The sequence below is a fragment of the Coloeus monedula genome (assembly GCF_965178545.1).
Source record: "Coloeus monedula genome assembly, contig: HAP1_SCAFFOLD_73, whole genome shotgun sequence".
Lineage (NCBI taxonomy): Eukaryota > Metazoa > Chordata > Aves > Passeriformes > Corvidae > Coloeus > Coloeus monedula.
In genome coordinates, this window is record NW_028120821.1 from 908,685 (window position 1) to 919,654 (window position 10,970).

General features: G+C 56.8%; 1 pseudogene across 1 annotated transcript; it reads left to right on the plus strand.

The window, feature by feature from the left end:
- Nucleotides 1-8,699: 8,699 nt before the first annotated feature.
- On the plus strand, nucleotides 8,700-10,664 carry LOC309585582 (olfactory receptor 14J1-like; annotated as a pseudogene). The gene is made up of 2 exons: nucleotides 8,700-8,721; nucleotides 9,683-10,664. The product of its transcript is annotated as an olfactory receptor 14J1-like (transcript).
- The last annotated feature ends 306 nt before the right edge of the window (nucleotides 10,665-10,970 follow it).

Sequence of the window (10,970 nt, forward strand, 5' to 3'; positions counted from 1 at the left end):
CCTTCCTTCCTTCCTTCCTTCCTTCCTTCCTTCCTTCCTTCCTTCCTTCCTTCCTTCCTTCCTTCCTTCCTTCCTTCCTTCCTTCCTTCCTTCCTTCCGAATTCCTTCCTTCCTTCCTTCCGAATTCCTTCCTTCCTTCCGAATTCCTTCCTTCCGAATTCCTTCCTTCCTTCCTTCCTTCCTTCCTTCCTTCCTTCCTTCCTTCCTTCCGAATTCCTTCCTTCCGAATTCCTTCCTTCCGAATTCCTTCCTTCCTTCCTTCCGAATTCCTTCCTTCCTTCCTTCCTTCCGAATTCCTTCCTTCCGAATTCCTTCCTTCCGAATTCCTTCCTTCCTTCCTTCCTTCCGAATTCCTTCCGAATTCCTTCCTTCCGAATTCCTTCCGAATTCCTTCCTTCCTTCCTTCCGAATTCCTTCCTTCCTTCCTTCCTTCCTTCCTTCCTTCCTTCCTTCCTTCCTTCCTTCCTTCCTTCCTTCCTTCCTTCCGAATTCCTTCCGAATTCCTTCCGAATTCCTTCCTTCCTTCCGAATTCCTTCCTTCCGAATTCCTTCCGAATTCCTTCCTTCCTTCCTTCCTTCCTTCCTTCCTTCCTTCCTTCCTTCCTTCCTTCCTTCCTTCCTTCCTTCCTTCCTTCCGAATTCCTTCCTTCCGAATTCCTTCCTTCCGAATTCCTTCCTTCCTTCCGAATTCCTTCCTTCCTTCCGAATTCCTTCCGAATTCCTTCCGAATTCCTTCCTTCCTTCCGAATTCTTTCCGAATTCCTTCCGGATTCCTTCCTTCCTTCCGAATTCCTTCCGAATTCCTTCCCTCCCTCACAAGCCGCTTCTCACCCCATTAAAGAGGTGCAAAGCAGAAGAATCCCCTCCCAATTGCGGTCCCTTCACCCTCCCAAAATGTGGGGACTTCTCCTGAGCCCCCCAAATTGCGGGGAGTTTATGGCACCTTCCCCAAATTCACTGCAACCTCCCAGAAGACACTTAGAGGCCCCAGAATTGTCAAAAAGCAGCAGGAGCCTCCCCAAAAGCAGCTCCTGCTTTCCCTCCCTGGAGTGCCCCACTCCAAGTGCCCAAACCACCCCATCAATCCCAAACTTCAACCAACCCCCACGATGCCACCCCCACCAATCCCATCCCATCCCACCCCACCCCTCCTGGACACCAATTCCCCTTCTGTGCTTCCTGACTCCCCACAGCCGGGCCTTGGGGCTGACGGATCGAGCCATTTGGGGCTGCCATCGACACATTGGGGCTGGCATTGAGTTGATTGGAGGCACCCGCTCAATCCCTCCATCCCAAATGGGAGCTTGGAACCTCTCCTCAGGCCTTGCTGTGCCCATGGGCTCACCTCAAGTCCCAAAATGAGAGCCAGGGCCCCACAGCCCATTCAGAACCTCTCAACATTGCCACAAACAGCAGCATCCTTCCCAAAATGGGCTCCCTGCATCCCTGACCATAGGTCCCTCTTCCAAGGAACAGAGCCCCCCTCTCACAACCTCTCCCAAAACATTGGGGGGACCCCAAAACTGCCTCAGGAACGGGACATACCCTGACATCCCTTCAGGAATGTGGGATACCCCAGAACCCACTGAGGAACGGGGTCCCCCCGGCCTCATCATGTGCAGCCTTCAGCTGTCTCAGGCAGAGCCCATCCCGCCCTCAGCAGCCCCAGCCCAGCCCAGCCCAGCCCTCCTGGGCAGGAAGCCCCAATGGCCGAGCCGGCCTGGGACACTTGCAGGGATGCGGGGGCAGCCGCAGCTTCTGGGGCCAGCCTGGGCCAGGCCCTGAGCGCCCTGCCAGGGAACCATTGCTGCCCCACATCCCATCTCAGCCTGCCCTCGGGCAGCGGGAAGCCGTTCCCTGGGGCCCGGCCCCGCAGGCCCTTGGCAAGAGTCTCTCTCAGCCAGCAATTGCTGCTCCTCCCTGCTGCGGGGCCCAAGCTGCAAGTTGATTTTCTGCCGCTGGCCCCGGCCCAGCCCCGAGCCAGGGCCAGGACCTTGCCCTGGAGCTCTGCGGGCGCTGCCTTTGTGCGGCCGCAGCGCAGCGGCCGCAGCTCGGAGCTGCCCTTTGTGTCCCCGCCGGCAGCTGCCAGAGCTGGCGGGGCCGGGCCAGGGCCGGGCCAGCCCCGGCCTTCCCGGCTCTGGGACACAGCGGCGGCAGCCCCAGCCTTCCAGCCCTGCACACGCTCCCACACAAGCCTCCAGAGCCGCGGCCACGCAACGCAACTGACCGGCCGCTGACCCCCCAGCCTGGCCTGATGGCCATTCCTCTGCCCACACCTCGGCCAAGCTCCCCTTGGCCACCTCCTGAGCCACAGTGCCACACACAAGTGGCACATACAGCTACACAGCTCTGCCCACAGCTGGCAGGGAACGTTCCTTCAACAGAAAAACCACCAAGAAAAAGAGAACTGCCCCCAGCAGAGCTGTTCCCTCCTGCAGTAGTTACACCTGCACACCCACAGCGCCTGAGACTGCAAGCAATGAGCATTCCCTGGGCACATGTGCAGCCCAAGCAGCTCGAGGACAGCCTTGCAGCAGGACTGCTCTCAGCTGAGCCAAAAAGGCCCCTCTGGCAGCTGCAGGGCCATTGCAAAGGGCAAGGGCCAGAGCCTGGGCCCACGGCGGAGGAAAGGGCTCACAATTCCCCTGCCCTGGCACCTCAACCCTGTTCCCAGGCTGCTTCCCACACAGGATTGCTCTGCAGGACTGCGGAAAGCTGAGAGGCAGCTCTGGCTTCTCCACTTTTCCTGTGCTAAAGCTGCCTGGCAGAAGAAATGGAGGGACAGCTCTGGTGGCACAATCCCTCCCGGCCCAGGGCCCAGCGCTGGGAAGGTCTTTCCGTGCCGAGGCTTTGCTGCGGCCAAGGAAAGCTCCTGGCTCAGGGTCACCTTTCCTGCTGGGCCAGAGCCCCCGAGTGGCCCAGCAGCAGCAGAGAATTCCAGCACAGCCCCGGCACGGGCAGGGCGGCCCTGGGCGGGCTGCGGGAGCCGGCAGCGCCTGAGCTCAGAGCAGCTGAGCCCGGGGGCTCTTGGCCAAGGCCGAGGCCCAGCGAGCATTTCTCAGCTCGCAGGGCGGCCTGGAAAGGTGCTGGGGGGGATCATTCACCCCCCAGGGCGGTCCCAGTGGCTCCCAGGATTTCCATGTCCGTGCTCCCAGCGCTGCTCCCAGCCCTGATCCGTGGGGATGGCAATGTCCCGCTCCCTTCCCGGGGCAGGCTCACACCTGAGCCAGGTGTGCAGGGCAGGACCTTGCCCTGAGCCCAAGCCCTGTCCCCCCTGCAGGATCTGCTTCCCATCGGCCTCTTCCTCCTGCGGCCCCAAGCCCAGCTCGGTGCTGAACGAAGGGCACTGGGCCGGGGTCATCCCCCGGCGGGGGCTGCGCACCCCCTCTGCCCCCTCCCCAAATTCCCTCCCGGGGCAGCAGGGGCTGCCTCAGGAGCCCTGTGGGCAGGGAGAAGGGGGTGACACCGGGATGGGGGGGTCACACACGCTCTGGGGGGACACACACGGCCCCTGGGGACCCCCCCCCCCACCTTCTCCCGCAGCGCCAGGAGGATGAACCCCAACATGGAGCCGCGGCCCTGGCAGCATCTTGGGGGTGGGGTCTGGTGGCAACTTTGGGTATCTGGGGAGGAGGTCACAACTGCCCTAAAACCCCCTCCCAGCCCCAGGACAGGCTCAGGGACAGGAACATCCACAGCCAGGAGCAGCTTGGGCACTTCAGCAGCGATTTGGGCACTTTGGAGGCCACACCTCAAAGGGGGAGACCCAGGGCAGGGACTGGGACAGACAACCGGAATTCCTGGAGAACAGATGGGCTCAGGTGGACACGTTCTCCCAGCACAACTGTGAGACTGTGGTCCCAGTCTGCCTGGCTTCATGGCTCCACAACACTCAGATCCTCCCGAATATTCCCCTGAACCCCAAATTCACCCCCAAATTCCAGTAAAATTAAGCAGCTGTCGACCTCTTTGCTTAATTTCTTTATTTTTACTCCACTTTTGGTTGTTTCAGTGGGATTAACACAGAAATTACTTAGGCTGCAGAAGATCTCCAAGAGGTTTTGAGGGGCTGTGAAGGGCTGTGAGGTGCCTTGAGGGTTTGTTAGGGGCTGTGAAGGGTCATGAGGAGTCGTGAGGGGCCGTGAGGGGCCCTGAGGTGCTGTGAGGGGCCATGAGAGATTGTTGGGGGCTGTGAAGGGTCATGAGTGGCCAGGAACTGTGAGGGGCTATGAGGGACTGTGAGCTGCCATGAGGGGCCATGGGGAGCTGTGAAGGGCAATGAGGGGTCATGAGGGGCTGTGAGGGGCCTTGAGGGGCCATAAGGGTCTCTTAGAGGCTGTTGGAGGCCGGGCACCTGATGGAACCAAGGGTCAGTTATGACACTGTGCAAGCAAGGAGATCATGGTTGACAGTACAGAACTTCATGGAAGCACAGGCCCATTGTCACACAGCAGGGCCGCAGAACCAAGGAGATCCTTGTGACACTCCACAACCTCATGGAGTCAAGGCGTCCATGTTACGCTACGGAACCTCATGGAGCCAAGGGTCCATTGTGACACTGCAGACCCAAGGAGACTGTTGCTGACAGTACCAAAGTTCATGGAACCAAAAGTCCATTGGGACATTGTGGCACCTCATGGAACTGTGGAGACCATTATGACACTTTGTTACTATCTGATTTACACCCAGAAGGGCAAAGAAAACAAAATCTCTGAGTATAAAAGGAAAGAACTTTGAAGCTTCAAAATATTCCCAAAGACGAGATTAAAACCAAACGAGATTAAATGTTGGTGCCAAAAAAATGGGTATCTGTTTATCTAATGGTAAGAGAGGCAAAGAGAAAGAAGGAGAAAAGTAGAGAAAAGTTAGAAAAAGCCAAGGTTACTCTAAAAAGCATAGGATAAGTCAGCACCACACTGTGCTACCTTTGTTGCTGCTGAGACAGGGTGGGGGAAGTGGAGAGGTTTTTGCCTTTTTTTTTCCTGTTTGAAGGGTCTTATCTGCCTCTTCTGATGTCTGGAGCAGTTTGGCTGGAAAGCGGCGGCCCATCCTCCGAGATGCAGGCTCGATGCTTGCAGCTGAACCTGGGTCCGCCTGGGACGAAGGAGCAGGGCTAGGGGTTGCACAACTCCCTCGGGATTTCAGTCCAGGGGTGAAGGATTGGGGGGTGCTCCCCAGGTGGGCGGCGTCGGCTCCCGGAGGCCTCAGGGTGTCTGGCAGCAGGCGATGGTGGTGGTGGGGGGAAAGGCAAAGGGTGGGGATTCTACCTTTTGCTTTCGCTTCCACATTTTGCACCAGTTTTGCCTTCCTTTTTATGGGCCTCCAGGCGGGCTATGCACGGCCCGTACGGCACGTAGTTTCCAGGCGTTCAAAAGTGATTATGATAAGCAGCCATAATGACGAAGCACTTTTGAAGCCTTTCAGGTGTTGAGCAGTGATAATGACGAAGCGTTTTTTGGAGCCTTTCTCTTAGTATTCGGCTCTTGCACACTTCAGAACCAAGGGGCCATTGTGACACTGCAGGGCCTTGTATAACCAAGGGGTCATTGTAGCACGGCAGGGCCTGGTGGAATCAAGGGGATCGTAGTGACACTGTGGGGCTCCAGGAGGCCCCGGGGCCATTCTGACTGTGTGGAAGCAAGGATACCATTGTTACGCGCATTGTTACGTGACCTCATGGAACCAGTGGGCCATTGTGTTATTCTGCAGCCCCATGGAACCAAGGAAACCGTTTTGACACAGCAAGGCCTCATGGAAGCAAGGGGCCTTTGTGCCGCTGTAGAGCCAAGGAGACCACTGTGATATTGCTGGGCCTCAGGGGAACAAAATTGTGATGCTGCAGGGCCCCAAGGCTGCAAAGAGCGTGGAACAGGTCTGGTTGGCTCGGCCTCCTGGGGGCCACCTGCCTGGTCCAGCTGACCTTGGCATGTTGAGGGTTGCTTCTCCTCTGCCCCTGAAACGCTGGAGTTCCGTGCTTTCCTTTCTGTGGGAAAGAAATGTCCTCCTCCAGGGACCCATGGCTGAAATTAGGATGCTACCTCCAAATTGGATTCTATCCAAGGATTGTTCCCATGTGAAACCTGCCAGGACAGACAGCTCAGGCTGGCCTTGGCCTCTTAGGGGCCACCTCGCATCTGCCTTCAAAACACAGGGGGGCTGTGCTTCTCTTCCCATGGAAAAAACCATCTTTCAAGTCCAGCCATCCATGGCCAAAATTGGGAATCCACCTCTGAAATTCCATCTATCCAAGGAATAGCTCCCAGACAAAAGCTGCCAGGAATGTCCAGCTTCCCTTGGCTTCCTGAGGGCCAGCTCTCATCTGCCTTTGAAACACTGGGGCTCCTCACTTTTCTGCCAGTGGAAAAGAACTGTCCTTATGGGCCAGACGTCCATGGACAAAAGTGGGATTTGGCCGCCCTAGATCCGTCTATCCAAGGATTGCTCCAAGACAAAAGCTGCCAAGACAAACAGGTCTGGCTGGCCTTGGCCTCCTTGAGCCACCACTAATCAGCCTTTGAAACACTGGGGCTCTGCCCTTTCCTTCCTGGCGAGAAGAACTGTCATTCCGGTCCAGGCACCCACAGCTGAAATGGAATTCCACCTCCAAAACTCCCCATATGTCCAAGGGTTGCTTTCAGGCAGAAGCTGCAAGGACACACAGGTCTGGCTTGCCTTGGCCTCTGGTGGCTGCCTCTCATCTGCCTTCAAAACACTGGGCTTCTGTGGTTTCCTTGCTGTAGAAAAGAACTGACCTTCTTGTCCAGGTGCCCGTGGCCTCAAGCACATGATCACTACACAGGGACAAAGGAGCTCTGTGCTCAGTGGAGTGGAGACTGAGGACAGCGGAGGAGAGTCCTGGGAGGGCTTGAAGGGTGGTTTCAGAGATGGTGGATCCTTTTGACACAGTAGAGAACAGCCAGCAAAAGAAAGAATTAATGCAAAGGGCAGCTGGGGAGGTCCAAACTGGACACGAGGAGAAAGGAATTTCTCTCCCCGGGCAGTGCAGTGGTGCAACGTGTCCCCCAGAAGGAGTCTGGAGCAGCCCAAGGCTTTGTGTGCCCAGGCAGAGGCAGGCAGGACGCAGAGCTGCCAGCAAAGGAAGGGGCCAGCCAGGTGGGGCAGCCGGGGGGATGAGGACAGCCTGCAGGGACAGAGGCGCAGGGCAGGGACACCGTGGGACAGCCTGGGCTGCAGAGGGCAGAGGGGTGTGCAGAAGCTGAAAGGCCCTGACAGAGGCAACTTCTGCAGCACTTTGGCCAGGGCTGCTGTCCCTGGCCCTGAGGCCAGTTGGGAGACAAGTGACCCTTGCAGCCCTGGGGCCTCATTGCCTCTTTTTTCCTGCTCAGCAGCATGGCAGGGGCCACCCCATGGTCCTGCCCTTGGCATTGCACATGCCCACATCCCAGTGCCCCGGGAAGAGTCCCGAGCAATGAGGGAGGGACAGGATCTGCCTTTCCGGCGGCTGGGGCACTGCCTGCAGCCAGCCCGGGCACAGCACAGAGGCACAGAGGGGTTCCATCCGTTAGGGCTGGGAAGATGCTGAGAAGTGACCTGGGGAGAATCATTCCCAGCCCTTGACACAGGAAGCCTCTGGCTGCAGGACAGTGCAGCTGCAGTTCCTGGAGTGATCTCCTCAAGCTGGAACATGCCACTGACTGTGGATTCAGGAAGTGCATTCTCTGAGTATCTCTGGTGTAGAACATGAGGACATGCTCAGGCCTTCAGCTCAGTCCAGTAGTATTTCCAACACAATCCTTTCTATAGGGATGAAATTTCCTGAGACTGTTTTCAGTCTCCTACTCTTGGGGAATGGGAGGGGGGAAGTGATAAAGGCATTCATCATTTTTAAGAGTCCCTAAGGCATCGGAACTGTAACTTGAGTGCTCTGCAGGAGTTTCCTAAAGTGCTTTCAAGACACTCCTCTGCCCATGCACCGCACCGGCATCACCTTTGCTGGACCCACCGGGCTCAGTCTGAGCTGTCCTTTCTCCCAGCTGCAAACAGAACCTGTCCCCAGCCAGTGCCCTGCACACAGGCAGGTTTCTGTAGGGCCAAGGAGAGTGCACAGAGATATGGGGTCTGTGAGTGCTGGCAGGAAGAGGTCAGGCACAGGGAAACAGCTCCAGGAGGAAGATCTTCAGCAAGCAGAGAGAAGATCAGGCAATGAGAGAAAACAAAAGGCAGAAATGTTGTGGCAGGGAGAGCTTAGAGACCTCCACAGGATGCCCTGGAGTGCAGCCCCTCCCTCTGAACAAGCCCCCTCCCCTCCTCTCTCCCTCAGCCAAGCCTCTGCCCTCAGGGCCGGGGGTCCAAGGCGTGAAGCCCCTCCTGGGCAGGCAGAGCTGCAGCAGAGCCGTGGGGCAGCTCTGCAGCCCCGGGCCCAGTTCCCTCTGCAGAGCACAGGGCTGGGAGCAGCTGCCCGGCCCTGGGGGCTCTGGGAGGGGGCACAGCTGGCTCAGGGTGACGCTGGCCCCAGAGCCCGGCTGTGGGCAATGCAGCCAGGGAAGGAGCTCCATCTCCCTACATCCAATGCCATCATTAGGACACTTGGCTTTCTTCTTGAGGATTCCCCCTAAGCTCTGAGCTTGCCTCCAGGGCGCAAACAGGTCGTGTAGCATCTTGGTGTTACCTGAAAGCCCCACAGTGAGACACAAAAGTTTTATGATGGAGAAAGGGCTGTTGGGTTGGTGAAACGAGCCATGTGTGTATTTGGCTACCAGTGTGGGGCTGAGAGCTCGAGAAGGGGATGGACATTTGATGGGCTGTGGTGGATCGATCTGCTCTCAGCAGCATTGGGATGGTTTTTAAGGGAAATATGGGAGGGTGATTATCCTCTGTCTGAGGAGGGTGAAAGGCCAGAGGATCTTGGAACAGGACAGAGTGACAGAGTGACCTCCCCTCACTCTCCACTCACCACCTTGCCTCACAGAACTCGCTCTATTCTCCCCGAGGGCAGCAGAAATGCTGAGTGTCTGACATCCAAAAACAGTCAGCAGGGGAGATGAAGAGGAGCTATAAAAACCTCTAGAACACTTTAACAGCTTTTGCCATTCCTGTTCTTGGGCCCTGGGAGTGCCCTTGTGTTAGCTGGGCTTTCAAAGTGGAACACCAGGACAGGTCCCTGTCCCCCTCCCACTTCTGCACAGCAAGGCTGAATTATAAAAACCCCCGGAGCAACTGCCCTGAAACTCATGTCACACTCAGCCAGCACCAACCAGGGCTGCGGCTGGAGCTGAAGGAAGATCTGCTAGAAAAACAGAAGGGTGTTGTCGGTGATCGAACACGGACTTGGCCGGCTGCATGCAAAGCCAAATTCTATTGCACAAGTCCCATCTTTATATACTGTTCAAACCAGCAGTTCAGCAGCTACAAACTTCAGCTGCTAAGGTTCTATGTTTTACATCTCCAAGGGCTACAGATTACCATCTCCTCGCCCAATCTCCCATTAACTATCCTACTCTTTGTCTCGCCTCTTGCTCTTTGTCTCGCCTCCTGCCAGACACGGCCCCGGCCCGCCCCGTCTCTTGCAAGGCCCCACGCCAGCCAAAGCCCTTCTCTGTGGCCACACTCTGAATCCCCATAAGGTGTCAGTGTGTGACAGGAGAAGGATTTGTGGGGCATGTCTTTGATTTTGCTGAGAGACGTTTCCCTTAAGCTGTCACTGACTTTTCTCCATGAACAGGTCCCCATGGCCAGACACGGCGAGTGTCCAACAGCAGCTCCATCAGCCCCTTCCTCCTGCTGGCATTGGCAGACACGCGGCAGCTGCAGCTCCTGCACTTCTGCCTCTTCCTGGGCATCTCCCTGGCTGCCCTCCTGGGCAGCGGCCTCATCATCAGCGCCGGAGCCTGCGGCCAGCACCTGCACAGCCCCATGTTCTTCTTCCTGCTCAGCCTGGCCCTCACCGACCTGGGCTCCATCTGCACCACTGTCCCCAAGGCCATGCACAATTCCCTCTGGGGACACCAGAACCACCTCCTAGGCAGGAGGTGCTGCACAGCCTCTTTCTCTTTCTCTTTTTCATTTCAGCAGAGTTTTCCCTCCTCGCTGTCGAGTGCTACGAGCGCTACGTGTCCATCTGCAAAGCCCTGCACTACGGGACCCTCCTGGGCAGCAGAGCTTGTGCCCACATGGCAGCAGCTGCCTGGGCCAGTGCCTTTCTCTACGCTCTCCTGCACATGGCCAATACATTTTCCCTGCCCCTGGGCCAGGGCAATGCCCTGGGCCAGTTCTTGGGTGAAATCCCACACATCCTCAAGCTCTCCTGCTCACACTGCCACCTCAGGGAGCTCGGGCTTGTTGTGTTTTCCATCTGTTTAACTTTTGGTTCTTTTGTGTTCATTGTTTTCTCCTATGTGCAGATCTTCAGGGCCGTGCTGAGGATCCCCTCTGAGCAGGGATGGCACAAAGCCTTTTCCACGTGCCTCCCTCACCTGGCCGTGGTCTCCCTGTTCCTCAGCACTGGCTTTGTTGCCTGCCTGAAGCCCCCCTCCATCTCCTCACCATCCCTGGACCTGGCACTGCCAGTTCTGTACTCGGTGGTGCCTCCAGCCCTGAAGCCCCTCATCTACAGCCTGAGGAACCAGGAGCTCAGGGACGCCCTGAGGAAAGTGATGACTGGATGCTTTCCAGAAGCAAAAACCTGCCTGTTTTCAGCTCCATAGGCTAAAGTGTAATCATTAGAGGCCCAGCCTGCCTTCTCAGGTTGTTTTGGTGGTGGTGGTTTTGGTGGCTTTTTTTTCTTCTCATATGTTAAGGTTGTATCCAAAAGATTTTGTTATGCATCTTATTCACTGTTTACAGGCTGAATGTGACTGTTGGCAGGGACTGTGTCAATAAGGAGTCTGCTCTGTGGGTATTCACATTAAATAAAGGACCCATCAGCAAGGTGTCTGTTTGAGATCCTTTGGTTGAGTCCATCCCTGGAGCTGGAGGGCAGGGCCAGTGTTGCAGGCATTGGGGGGGAAGAG